Raw genomic sequence first — 14824 nt, 5'->3', positions numbered from 1 at the left:
AAAATAAAGATGCTAAACCTAGACTTTAGATGGGTTCTCTTGCTACAAGAATTTGATGTGCATATTATTGATAGAAAGGGATCTGAGAACCCCGTTGCAGACAACTTATCTAGGTTAGAGAATGTTCTTGATGACCCACTACCTATTGATGATAGCTTTCCTGATGAACAATTAGCTATCATAAATGCTTCTCATACTGCTCCATGGTATGCTGATTATGCTAATTACATTGTTGCTAAATTTATACCACCAAGTTTCACATACCAACAAAAGAAAAAGTTTTTCTATGATTTAAGACATTACTTCTGGGATGACCCACACCTTTATAAAGAAGGAGTAGATGGTGTTATTAGACATTGTGTACCTGAGCATGAACATGAATACATCCTACGCAAGTGTCACTCTGAGGCATATGGAGGACACCATGCTGGAGATAGAACTGCACATAAGGTATTGCAATCCGGTTTTTATTGGCCTACTCTCTTCAAAGATGCCCGTAAGTTTGTCTTGTCTTATGATGAAGAATTGGTAATATTAGTAGACGTCAAGAAATGCGTATGAACTATTCACTTGTTATTGAACCATTTGATGTTTGGGCTCTTATTATATGGGACCATTTCCTTCCTCTAATGGGTATACACATATTTTAGTTGTTGTTGATTACGTTATTAAGTGGGTAGAAGCTATTCCAACTAGTAGTGCTGATCATAACACCTCTATTAAGATGCTTAAAGAAGTTATTTTTCTGAGGTTTGGAGTCCCTAGATACTTAATGACGGATGGTGGTTCACATTTTATTCATGGTGCTTTTTGTAAAATGCTTGCTAAGTATGATGTTAATCATAGAATTGCATCTCCATACCACCCACAGTCTAGTGGTCAAGTAGAATTGAGTAATAGAGAGCTTAAATTAATTTTGCAAAAGACTGTTAATAGGTCTAGAAAGAATTGGTCCAGGAAACTTGACGATGCATTATGGGCCTATAGAACTGCATGTAAAAATCCTATGGGTATGTCTCCGTATAAGATGGTTTATGGAAAAGCATGTCACTTGCCTCTCGAACTAGAACATAAGGCATATTGGGCCATTAAAGAGCTCAGTTATGATTTCAAACTTGCCGGTGAGAAGAGGCTTTTGACATTCACTCACTTGATGAATGGAGAACCCAGGCCTATGAGAATGCCAAACTGTTTAAAGAAAAAGTTAAAAGATGTCATGACAAAAGGATACAAAAGCGTGAGTTTAATGTAGGTGATTATGTTTTGCTATACAACTCTCGTTTAACATTTTTTGCAGGAAAACTTCTCTCTAAATGGGAAGGTCCTTACGTTATTGAGGAAGTCTACCGTTCCGGTGCCATAAAAATCAACAACTTCGAAGGCGCAAATCCGGAGGTGGTGAATGGTCAAAGAATCAAACATTATGTCTCAGGTAATCCCATAAATGTTGAAACCAATGTTATTGGCACCGTAACCCTGGAGGAGTACATAAGGGACACTTTCGAGAATGTTTCAGGCTCCAAAAAGGAATGGGTATGTGGTACGGTAAGTAAACCGACTCCAAAACAGTTCTAATAGCAATTTTTCTCTGTTTTGGAATATTTAAGAAAATAGGAAAATAAGGATTAGTCCGGAAAGGACACGAGGCGTCGACGAGGGTGGAGGGCGCGTCCCCCTGCCTTGTGGGAACCTCGTGTGCCATCCAGACTCGATTTTCTTGCATGGTACTTCTTTTGGTCGGTAAAAATTCATTATATAATCTCCCGAAGGTTTTGACCATCGTACCTCAACGAAATCCTCGTTTCTTGTTTTGAGTTGTTTCTGCCGCAGATTAGAGTGACATGTCGTCCCCCTCCTCCAACAATGTGGGCGACGATGCTTGGCTAATGAAGATAGATATGAAGCGGGAAGAAATCGGGGAAATCAAGGAAGGTGGCAAGATCAAGGAGGTCGCAAAGGAGCAAGTCCCAACAGTATAAGAAGAAGTCTTCTCTCAACCTTACTACGATCATCTCACCCCAACTGAGATTGAAGCTTTCAAGATGATTGAGCTTGCTCGCATACAAAATAAGTATCTCACACGTGAAAATATTTTGTTACAAGAGCATATCACCGCACTCAAGGGCATTATCCGCAAGCTGGAGGATCTCCTACACTCGATGTGCGACTACCCGTCTTCAACAACTCCATCATCACCACCTCCGAAGAAAGAGACAAAAACATATGGGCACTCCCCTTGGCAACCTCTAAGCTTGGGGGAGGCGCCCCGGTATCATATCACCATCACACTTCTATCTTTACCCTTTTTCTTAGTTCGATCCTTTTTGTTATTTCTTGATCTAGTAGAATAAAGTTTAGTATGATCTAGCTTTGAGTTTTTGTGTTGATCTCTATCTATGTAATCGAGTCCGTGAGCTATATAAAATAAAGATTAGTTCTGAGTCGAGGGCTTTGCTATCTTTCTATGATCCTGAGGGAATAAAAGAAAGAGAAAGAATAAAAAGAAAATAAAAAGATCATATTGATCTTATGCAGAGTGACGACTTCACATATAAAGAGTATGATGAATAAAAGTTGTTGAGAGTTGACAAACATAGTTTTGGTCATCGTTGCAATTAATAGGAAGTAATAAAGAAAGAGAGGTTTTCACATATAAATATACTATCTTTGACATCTTTTATGATTGTGAGCACTCATTAAAATATGACATGCTAAAAAGTTGATGTTGGAGAACAAAGACAATGTAATGGGTTATGTTTTCTTATATCCAAAATAAATTATATTGTCATGGATCATCCAACATGTTGAGCTTGCCTTTCTCCCTCATGCTAGCCAAACTCTTTGCACCAAGTAGAGATACTACTTGTGCTTCCAAACATCCTAAACCCAATTTTGCGATGAGAGTACACCATACCTACCTATGGATTGAGTAAGATCCTTCAAGTAAGTTGTCATTGTTGCAAGCAATAAAAATTGCTCCCTAAATATGTATGATCTATTACTGTGGAGAAAATAAGCTTTATACGAGCTTGTGATATGGAAGAAATAAAAGTGATGGACTGCATAATAAAGTTCCCTATCACAAGTGGCAATATAAAGTGACGTTCTTTTGCATTAAGATTTTGTGCATCCAACCATAAAAGCACATGACAACCTCTGCTTCCCTCTGCGAAGGGCCTATCTTTTATGTTTGTCTTCTACCTTATACAAGAGTCATGGTGATCTTCACCTTTCCTTTTTACACTTTATTATTTTGCAAGCACTATGTGTTGGAAAGATCCTGATATATAGTGCTTGAACACATAGTGCTTGCAAAAGAATAAAGTGTAAAAAGGACGATGTGGGTTTTCATAAAAGCATTATTGTTGACACCCTTGAGGTAAAAGGTTGGGAGGCGAAACTATAAGCCCCTATCTTTCTCTGTGTCCGATTGAAACTTCATACCTATAAGTATTGCGTGAGTGTTAGCAATTGTGAAAGACTAAATGATAGTTGAGTATGTGGACTTGCTGAAAAGCTCTTATATTTGACTCTTTCTGATGTTATGATAAATTGCAATTGCTTCAATGACTGAGATTATAGTTTGGTAGTTTTCAATGAAGTTTCTGATTCATACTTGATATTGTGAATAGCTTGTTACTTTAAGCATAAGAAATCATATGAAAATATACACATATATGTTGTTGTCCTAAGAAAGATCATGATGCCCTCATGTCCATATTTTATTTTATCGACACCTCTATCTCTCAACATGTGGACATATTTTTCGATATCGGCCTCCACTTGAGGACAAGCAAGGTCTAAGCTTGGGGGAGTTGATACGTCCATTTTGCATCATGCTTTTATATCGATATATATTGCATTATGGGCTGTTACTACACATTATGTCACAATACTTATGCCTCTTCTCTCTTATTTTACAAGGTTTACATGAAGAGGGAGAATGTCGGCAGCTAGATTTTGGGCTGGAAAAGGAGCAAAATATTAGAGACCTATTCTGCACAACTCTAAGTCCTGAAACTCCACGAAAGTCAGTTTTGGAATATATTAAAAATATTGGGCAAAGAAAGCACCAGAGGAGGGCCACCCACTGTCCATGAGGAAGGGGCGCGCCCTACCCCCCTGGGCGCGCCCCCTTGCCTCGTGGGCCACCCGGAAGCCCCCCGATGACCATCTTCTGGTATAAGGTGTCTTTTGCCCTGGAAAAAATTATGAGGAAGCTTTCAGGGCGAAGCACCGCCATCTCGAGGCGGAACCTTGGCAGAACCAATCTAGAGCTCCGGTGGAGCTGTTCAGCCCGGGAAACATCCCTCTGGGAGGGGGAAATCGTCACCATCATCATCACCATTGATCCTCTCATTGGGAGGTGGTCCATCTCCATCAACATCTTCACCAACACCATCTCCTCTCAAACCCTAGTTCATCTCTTGTATCCAATGTTTGTCTCAAAACCTCAGATTGGTACCTGGGGGTTGCTAGTAGTGTTGATTACTCCTTGTAGTTGATGCTAGTTGGTTTATTCGGTGGAAGATCATATGTTTAGATCTTTTATGCATATTAATACCCCTCTGATTATGAACATGAATATGACTTGTGAGTAGTTATGTTTGTTCCTGAGGACATGGGAGAAGTCTTGTTATAAGTAGTCATGTGAATTTGGTATTTGTTCGATATTTTGATGAGATGCATGTTGTCTTTCCTCTAGTGGTGTTATGTGAACGTCGACTACATGACACCTCACCATTGTTTGGGCCTAGAGGAAGGCATTGGGAAGTAATAAGTAGATGATGGGTTGCTAGAGTGATAGAAGCTTAAACCCTAGTTTATGAGTTGCTTCGTAAGGGGCTGATTTGGATCCATATGTTTCATGCTATGGTTAGTGAGGGAGTCCTGGACTAGGGGGTGTCCGGATAGCCGAACTATCATCATCGGCCGGACTCCAAGACTATGAAGATACAAGATTGAAGACTTTGTCCCGTGTCCGGATGGGACTTTCCTTGGCGTGGAAGGCAAGCTTGGCGATACAGATATGTAGATCTCCTACCATTGTAACCGACTCTGTGTAACCCTAGCCCTCTCCGGTACCTATATAAACCGGATGGTTTTAGTCCGTAGAACAACGACAATAACAACAATCATACCATAGGCTAGCTTCTAGGGTTTAGCCTCCTTGATCTCGTGGTAGATCTACTCTTGTAATACCCACATCATCAATATCAATCAAGCAGGACGTAGGGTTTTACCTCCATCAAGAGGGCCCGAACCTGGGTAAAACATCGTGTCCCTTGCCTCCTGTTACCATCTGCCTAGACGCACAGTTCGGGACCCCCTACCCGAGATCCGCCGGTTTTGACACCGACATTGGTGCTTTCATTGAGAGTTCCTCTGTATCGTCACCGATAGGCTCGATGGCTCCTTCGATCATCAACAACGACGCGGTCCAGGGTGAGACTTTCCTCCCCGGACAGATCTTCGTATTTGGTGGCTTTGCACTGCGGGCCAATTCGTTTGGCCATCTGGAGCAGATCGAAAGCTACGCCCCTGGATGTCATGTCAGATTTGGAAGTCTTAACTTCACGGCTGACATCCGCGGAGACTTGATCTTCAATGGATTCGAGCCACAGCCGAGCGCGCTGCACTGCCACGATGGGCATGATTTAGCTCTGCTGCCGGACAGTGCCCTGGAGGCCGCACACGAGTCCGCTCCGACCCTCGATTCGAAGCCGGCTGAGCAGATCGAGGACGGGTGGTTAGACACCGTCTTGGGGGCTGCAACCTCTACGGTGATAGAGCCGAATACTGACTTTGTCCCTTCTGAAGCTCGTGACTCCAAGGTGCCGGACTCCTTTCTGGACTCTGAACCTCCTACGCCCCCTCCAATCGAATCCGATTGGGCGCCGATCATGGAGTTCACCACTGCGGACATCTTTCAGCACTCACCTTTCGGCGACATCCTTAGTTCGCTAAAGTATCTCTTGTTATCAGGAGAGCCCTGGCCGAACTGCGGTCAGGACGGTTGGGATGCGGACGATGAAGAAATTCAAGACCCACCCACCACCCACTTAGTAGCCGCTGTCGAGGATCTAACCGACATGCTAGACTTCGACTCCGAAGACATCGACGGTATGGACGACGATGCCGGAGACGACCAAGAACCAGTGCCTACTGGGCACTGGAAAGCCACCTCGTCATACGACATATACATGGTGGATATCCCAAAGGATGGGAATGGCGAAGGAACAGCGGAGGAAGACCCCTCCAAGAAACAGCCCAAGCGCCGGCGTCAGAGGCGCCGCTCTAAATCCCGCCACAGCAAGAATGGCGATTCCGACACCGAAGATAATAATACCTTAGACAGTGCCTAAGACAACCCCCTCCAGCAAGATTCAGCGCAGGAGGACGGAGATGCCAGCCCTCATGTGAGAGCGACAGACGAAGAGGTAGAAGATGATAATTACATGCCTCCCTCCGGAGACGAGGCAAGCCTCGACGACGACGAATTTGTCGTGCCTGAGGATCCCGTCGAACAAGAGCGTTTTAAACGCAGGCTTATGGCCACGGCAAACAACCTCAAGAAAAAGCAGCAACGACTTAGAGCTGATCAGGATCTGCTAGCCAACAGATGGACTGAAGTCCTTGCGGCCGAAGAGCATGAGCTCGAACGCCCCTCCAAAAGCTACCCCAAACGCAAGTTGCTCCCCCGACTAGAGGAGGAGGCATATAAACCTGCATCAACAGAGCACAATGCGGCTGACCGACCACCTCGTGGCCGCGACAAAGAGGCTTCTAGGCCCTCCACTAGAACCGTACCCCGGCGTCGCTCGAAAAGCGCAAGGCCACAGGGGAACGCTCCGGACTTGCGAGATATATTGGAGGATAAGGCAAGACAATCAAGATCGATCTACGGATCGTGTGGGCGCCCCATGATACGTGACGACAACCGTGGCGCCGGACACAGTAAGTCCGGCCGGGCCGAACACAGTAGACAAAGCTCGTTGGAGCTCCGTCGCGATATAGCCCAATACAGAGGCGCCGCACACCCACTATGCTTCACAGATGAAGTAATGGATCATCAAATCCCCGAAGGGTTTAAACCCGTGAATATTGAATCCTATGATGGCACAACAGACCCCGCGGTTTGGATCGAAGACTATCTCCTTCATATCCACATGGCCCACAGTGACGACCTTCACACCATCAAATACCTCCCACTCAAGCTTAAAGGACCAACTCGGCATTGGCTTAACAGCTTGCCAGCAGAATCAATTGGGTGTTGGGAGGACCTGGAAGCCGCATTCCTTGATAACTTCCAGGGCACGTATGTGCGACCACCAGACGCTGACGACCTAAGCCACATAATTCAGCAGCCAGACGAATCGGCCAGACAATTCTGGACACGGTTCTTAACTAAGAAAAATCAAATCGTTGACTGTCCGGATGCGGAGGCCCTCGCGGCCTTCAAACATAACATCCACGACGAGTGGCTTGCCCGGCACCTGGGACAGGAAAAGCCGAAATCCATGGCAGCCCTCACATCACTCATGACCCGCTTTTGCGCGGGAGAGGACAGCTGGCTAGCCCGCAGCAACAACCTCAGCAAAAATTCTGGCAGTCCGGATACAAAGGACCGCAATGGCAGGTCGCGTCGCAACAAGAACAAACGCCGCATTAACGACGACAATAATGAGGATACGACAGTCAATGCCGGATTCAGAGGCTCCAAACCCGGTCAGCGGAAAAATCCATTCAAAAGAACTACTACGGGTCCGTCCAATTTGGACCGAATACTCAATCACTCGTGCCAGATACACGGCACCCCCGAAAAGCCAGCCAACCACACCAACAGGGACTGTTGGGTATTCAAGCAGGCAGGCAAGCTAATTGTCGAAAACAATGGCAAGGGGCCGCATAGCGATGACGAAGAAGAGACCCGACCGCCGAACAATAGAGGACAGAAGGGTTTCCCCCCCACAAGTGCGGACGGTGAATATGATATACGCAACCCACATACCCAAGAGGGAGCAGAAGCATGCACTCAGGGACGTATACGTGATGGAGCCAGTCGCCCCGAAGTTCAACCCATGGTCCTCCTACCCGATCACTTTTGATCGAAGGGACCACCCCACCAGCATCCGCCACGGCGGATTCGCCGCATTGGTTTTAGGCCCAATCATCAATGGATTTCACCTCACCAGAGTCCTGATGGACAGCGGCAGCAACCTGAACCTACTTTATCAGGACACAGTGCGCAAGATGGGCATAGACCCCTCAAGGATTAAACCCACAAAGACGACCTTCAAAGGCGTCATACCAGGTGTAGAGGCCAATTGTACGGGCTCAGTCACGCTGGAAGTGGTCTTCAGATCCCCGGATAACTTCCAAGGCGAGGAGTTAATCTTCGACATAGTTCCGTTCCGCAGCGGCTATCATGCTCTGCTCAGACGGACCGCGTTTGCAAAGTTCAATGCAGTGCCGCACTGCGCATACCTCAAGCTCAAGATGCCAGGCCCTCGAGGATTCATCACGGTCAACGGAAACACCGAACGCTCCCTCCGAACGAAGGAACATACAGCGGCTCTCGCGGCAGAAGTACAATGTAGCCTCTTAAGGCAATTCTCGAGTCCGACCGTTAAGCGACCGGACACGGCTAAACGCGCCGGGAGTAACCTACAACAAGACCACTTGGCACGTTCCGAGCACGCGTAGCAATGCGGCCCCAACCCCAGCCCTCGCAAGATCGCAAGACTGGTCCTTCGCGTACATCATTACGCTCCGGAGATACCATGGGCATAGGGGAAGGGGAACGACCATGACAGGCCCAGAATGCGGCTCAACCACATCAGGGGCTCCCAAGTGTGTCATTCCTTTTTTTTCTTTCTTACCCATAGGACTCCGTTCACCAGAGGCCCTGTCCGGCAGTAGACCGGCCGAACTCACGATGCAACAGCCAGGGAAGATGAAAGGCTACGACGAATATCCAGGTGGTCTTCATTACGAGCACTAAATCCATTTTATACACCATTCCACAGCCTACCCCTGGAGGGGGACATGTTTAATAGTCCCATCCCTTTCTTATCGCACTATTTGTATCGTCCTGCATTCATGGCAGTATTTCTTGAATAAACAATGCAGCACCTTTTTGCTTTTAATTGCATTCCTTTCTTATACATATGTTCATTTATGGCATGCCACATCCGTACACTTTGGTACGGCTAAATACACCAGGGGCTTAAGTTCCCCACATTATGGTGTGATAAGTCCGAACACTTTCACAAGTGCGGCACCCCGAACTTATAGCATTATATGCATCGGCTCCGAATCATGTCTTGGGTCAATAGTTGGGTTTGCGCGGCTCCCATCTTTTGGTACCTTACGTTCCGTTCTATCGGCTAAGGTAGCACTGGGAGAACCACTGCGATTGCGCCCCGGTTGAGCTGGGCGAGCGCCTCAGTGGAGAAAGCTAAAACTGACCGTCATGATGAGGCGAGAGCCGGTCGCTGTTCGAGAGGTTTTTTTGAGTCCCTAAAGACTTATGCTGCTTAGAGCGAGGAACCGGCTTTGTCCGGCCCAGGCGTGGATAGCGCCTCGAATTCGGCCTTTCGAACACTAGGGGCTTCGCCGAAATTTAAAATTATAGAATTCTATGGCTAAGTGAGAGTGTTCAAGCATTATAGGTCCAGTTGCCTAGTTCGTTGTGTTCAGCACCTCCCTAGATGGACCCAAATATGGGAACAAGAGTGCTCAAATTTATCCCGAACACCCCAGCACTCGTGGCATGGGGGCTGAAGCCGACGACTTGCCATCTCTCAGATTTGATAACAGCCGCACAGAAGGTAATATTTTAAATCAACAAGCGTTGCTTAGCGCATATGAACAAAGTTTTCAGCGCACAGGATAACAAAATGCGAGTCTACTCAAATATTACATTATTGGAGCACTCACCCCCAATAGTGCGGGCACCCTTCAGGACTCTCTTGTAATACATCTCGGGCGTGCGATACTCCTTGCCCGGCGCGGGCGCATCCGTCACAAGCTTCTCAGCATCCTTCTTGCCCCAGTGCACCTTAGCACGGGCAAGGGCCCGACGGGCACCTTCAATACAGGCGGATCGCTTGATGACCTCAACCCATGGACAAGCATCCACCAGCCGCCGCACCAGGCCGAAGTAGCTCCCAGGCATGGCCTCATTGGGCCACAACCGAACTATGAGGCCCTTCATGGCCTGTTCGGCCACCTTGTGGAGCTCGACCAACTGCTTCAGCTGGTCGCTAAGGGCCACCGGATGTCCGGCCTCAGCATACTGAGACAAGAAGACCTTCTCCGTTGAGCTCCCCTCCTCGGCCCTGTAGAAAGCGGCAACATCGGACACGCTGCAGGGCAGATCTGCGAACGCTCCTGGAGAGCTCTGAATTCGGGTAAGTAACAGGTAATTCACATTCACATGCTTGCTTTGCATGAAAAATGCCTTACCCGCCGCTATTTTCTTCAACGCCTCGATCTCCTGAAGGGCCTTGTGGGCTTCGGCCTTAGCGGCTTTGGTGCTCTCAAGAGCCGATGCAAGCTCGGACTCTCGAGTCTTCGAGTCGCGCTCCAAACTCTCATGCTTTTCCATGAGAGCCTGGAGCTCTTGCTGTACCTCCGCCACCCGGGCCTCCTGCTTCTCTCGCCCAGCATGTTCCACAGCCGCATTACGTTCGGCTACGGACACTGCCTCCTTCAAAGTCGCCACCTCGTTCGTGGCCCCTGAAGTACCCACGTTATCCTTGTCATTTCTGTTGCAACCAAATCCTTTTCTGTAAGGTACAACTTTAATAAGGTGTTGCTGACCTTCCTTGTCCTCGAGCTGCTTCTTGGCACGGCCGAGCTCATTCTCGGACCGCTCGAGGCTTTGCTTCAAAGCATTGACCTCCGTAGTCAGTGCGACAGAGGTCAGTAGCGCAGCCTGCAATCCCATATTGACATATTTATTAAGACTCCTGCGTATATCTTTTTAGATCCTCAGTCCGGCTTTTCTTTCCGAACACCGAACCGAGCATCAGGGGCTACTGTCTATGCGGTACTATTTTACATATATTAATATTCTTACCTCAAAGCCTGATAGAAGGCTGCTGCAGGCTTCGGTCAGCCTGCTTTTGGCGAGCTTGACCTTCTGAATCACCGCACTCGTGACAGTGTGGTGTTCCTCCTCGATGGAAGCGCCGTTGAGCGCCTCCAGCAAGTTATCCGGCGCCTCCGGTTGGACGGAGGCCACCGGCGCCACGGTCTTGCCCTTCTTGCGAAGGGGCCGCCCGCCGGACTCCGGAACCACTGCAGGTTCCGGTGCAGAGTCCGGCACGAAGTCCGAGAGGTCGCCCTGTGGCGCCTTCGGGTCCTCCTCCTTCGGGTGGGTCGCTCTCTGGGATCCCACCTCAGTGTCGTCAGCGTCATGGGGAGAGGAGGCGGTTGGAAGTGAAGTACTGTTCACATCCGATGAGCCCAAGGACCCGCTTGACGAAGCAGGAAGATCGTCCTTGGGCGGACTGCAGGGTTGTACACGGCGTTAGAAAGACACCATGTGGCAAAAAGAAAAATCATGAAGTCATTCGGGAGTTCGGATACTTATGATCTCGCCAGGGGCTTGGCCCTTGGAGGCCAATCCTCGTCGTCGTCACCGGCATTGGCGGAACAGTCCGGGGGAAGAGTTCTTCCCTTCTTGGACCCTTCGGCCTCCCTTGTTGGGGAGGCCCTCCTTTTCTTCCCTCCCCCTGCTGGGGGAGAGGCCTTTTTCTTCTCCTCCTCGTCCTCAGGGGAGGAGTCCGCCTCGGAGTCATCGGACACCTGAAAACGGGAACTCTTTCGAGTGCCCGTGGCCTCCTTCTTGGCCTTCTTCTCCGGCACCACGTGGGGTGCCGGAACCAGCAGCCCCGCTAAACAGGCGTCCGCTGGGTCTTCTGGCAAAGGGGCCGGACAGTTAGTCTGCTCGGCCTTCTTCAGCCAGTCTTGTCAAAGGAAAGGGAGTTTAGATCCCGCATAGAGTCAAACTATGAGAAACAAGTGTCCCGTAAAGGGTAGAATCGCTTACCTCGCTAGCCTGGCGCTGCGAGCTGAATCCGCGGTCATCGGTAGCGGATGTGGGAGCCTCGGCACCCTTGAACAACACCTTCCAGGCATCTTCGTACCTTGTGTCGAAGAGCCCGCTCAAGGTTTGGTGCTGGGCCGGATCGAACTCCCACAACTTGAAGGCCCGTTGTTGGCACGGGAGAATCCGGCGGATGAGCATGACCTGGACTACGTTGACAAGCTTGAGTTTCTTGTTCACTAGCTTTTGGATGCAGGCTTGGAGTCCGGTCAGCTCCTCCAAATCGCCCCAAGTTAGTCTACTTTCTTTCTAGGAGGTGAGCCGTGTGGGGATGCCAGATCTGAATTCGGGGGCCGCTGCCCATTTAGGGTCACGCGGCTCGGTGATGTAGAACCACCCCGATTGCCACCCCTTGATGGTTTCCACGAAGGCACCCTCAAGCCAAGTAACATTGGGTATCTTACCCACCATGGCGCCTCCGCATTCCGCTTGGCTGCCCTTTACAACCTTCGGCTTGACATTGAAGGTCTTGAGCCACAAGCCGAAGTGGGGCTGGATGCAGAGGAAAGCCTCGCACACGACGATAAACGCCGAGATGTTGAGGATGAAATTCGGGGCCAGATCATGGAAATCCAGGCCGTAGTAGAACATGATCCCCCGGACAAAGGGGTGAAGTGGGAAGCCCAGTCCGCGAAGGAAATGGGGAAGGAATACCACACTCTCATGGGGCCTAGGGGTGGGGATGGGCTGCCCCTCGTCGGGGAGCCGGTGCGCGATGTCGCTGGACAGATATCCGGCGCTGCGCAGCTTCTTCATGTGCCCCTCCGTAACGGAGGAGGCCATCCACTTGCCTCCCGCTCCGGACATAGTTGGAGAAGGTTGAGGTCAGATATGCGGGCTTGGGTGCTGGAGCTCGAGTGCGCGGAGATGGATAAGCAAAGGAGGAAGAAGGCGTAGGTAAAAAGGTGGATCCTTATCCCCTTATATATGGGCGGACGAAGCTATGCGTCCCCACCGGCCTGGTAAAACTCGCTTTTCTCCCAAGCGCCGCAATCAATGGCGCGGTTGGGTTACCCACGTTCGTATTGATGGGAATCCCGGAATAAGGGGAACACGATCTCTGCTTCGACAAGACGTGCCAAGGAAACCGCTTCGCTAAATGCGCTGAGGTGGTATAATAAACGATTCAAGTAAAGGCTTGGTTGTGGTGTGACGTCACGCCACGAAATACATCAGCAGATTGAACTTGTGTTAATATTATTCTCTCTACGGTGGAATGTGGAATTTATTTTGCAGAGCCGGACACTATCCTGGTGTTCACAATCTTCTATAAATTATTCGGAGGAGGAACCCGCCTTGCAATGCCGAAGACAATATGTGCGCCGGACTCGTCGTCATTGAAGCCTGGTTCAGGGGCTACTGAGGGAGTCCTAGACTAGGGGGTGTCCGGATAGCCGAACTATCATCATCCGCCGGACTCCAAGACTATGAAGATACAAGATTGAAGACTTTCTCCCGTGTCCGGATGGGACTTTCCTTGGCGTGGAAGGCATGCTTTGCGATACGGATATATAGATCTCCTACCATTGTAACCGACTCTGTGTAACCCTAGCCCTCTCCGGTGCCTATATAAACCGGATGGTTTTAGTCCGTAGAACAACGACAATAACAACAATCATACCATAGGCTAGCTTCTAGGGTTTAGCCTCCTTGATCTCGTGGTAGATCTACTCTTGTAATACCCACATCATCAATATCAATCAAGCAGGACGTAGGGTTTTACCTCCATCAAGAGGGCCCGAACCTGGGTAAAACATCGTGTCCCTTGTCTCCTATTACCATCCGCCTAGACGCACAGTTCGGGACCCCCTACCCGAGATCCGCCGGTTTTGACACCGACAGTTAGGTTTACCTTAATCCTTCTTTCATAGTTACAGATGCTTGCGAGAGGGGTTAATCATAAGTGGGATGCTTGTACAAGGAAGGGCAGTACCCAAGCAATGGTCCACCCACATATCAAATTATCAAAGTAACGAACACGAATCATATGAGTATGATGAAAACTAGCTTCAAGATAATTCCCATGTGTCCTCGGGAGTGCTTTCCTTTATATAAGAGTTTGTCAAAGCTTGTCCTTTGCTATAAAAAGGATTGGGCCAGCTTGCTGCACCTTGTTTACTTTTATTACTTGTTACCCGTTACAAATTACCTTATCACAAAACTATCTATTACCGATAATTTCAGTGCTTGCAGAGAATACCTTACTGAAAACCGCTTGTCATTTCCTTCTGCTCCTCGTTGGATTTGACACTTACTTATCGAAAGGACTACGATAGATCCCCTATACTTGTGGGTCATCACCGTTAATGAGATTGAACTAGGTATGAAGATACCGACGATCGAATCTCGGGCAAGTAACATACCGATGACAAAGGGAACAACGTATGTTGTTATGTGGTTTGGCCGATAAAGATATTCATAGAATATGTTGGAACCAATATGAGCATCCAGATTCTGCTATTGATTATTGATCGGGGATGTGTGTCAATCATGTCTACATAGTTCTTGAACCCGTAGGGTCCGCACGCTTAACGTTCGATGACGATTTGTATTATGAGTTATGTGTTTTGGTGACCGAAGTTTGTTCGGAGTCTCGGATGAGATCAGGACATGATGAGGATTCTCGAAATGGCCGAGAGGTAAAAAATGATATATTGTAAGGTTACATTCGGACACTGGAATGGTTTCGGGAAGTTTCGGATAAGT

The sequence above is a fragment of the Triticum dicoccoides genome, chromosome 3B (genome assembly GCF_002162155.2).
Source record: "Triticum dicoccoides isolate Atlit2015 ecotype Zavitan chromosome 3B, WEW_v2.0, whole genome shotgun sequence".
NCBI classification, from domain to species: Eukaryota; Viridiplantae; Streptophyta; class Magnoliopsida; order Poales; family Poaceae; genus Triticum; species Triticum dicoccoides.
Note: the sequence above shows the minus strand (reverse complement) of the source record.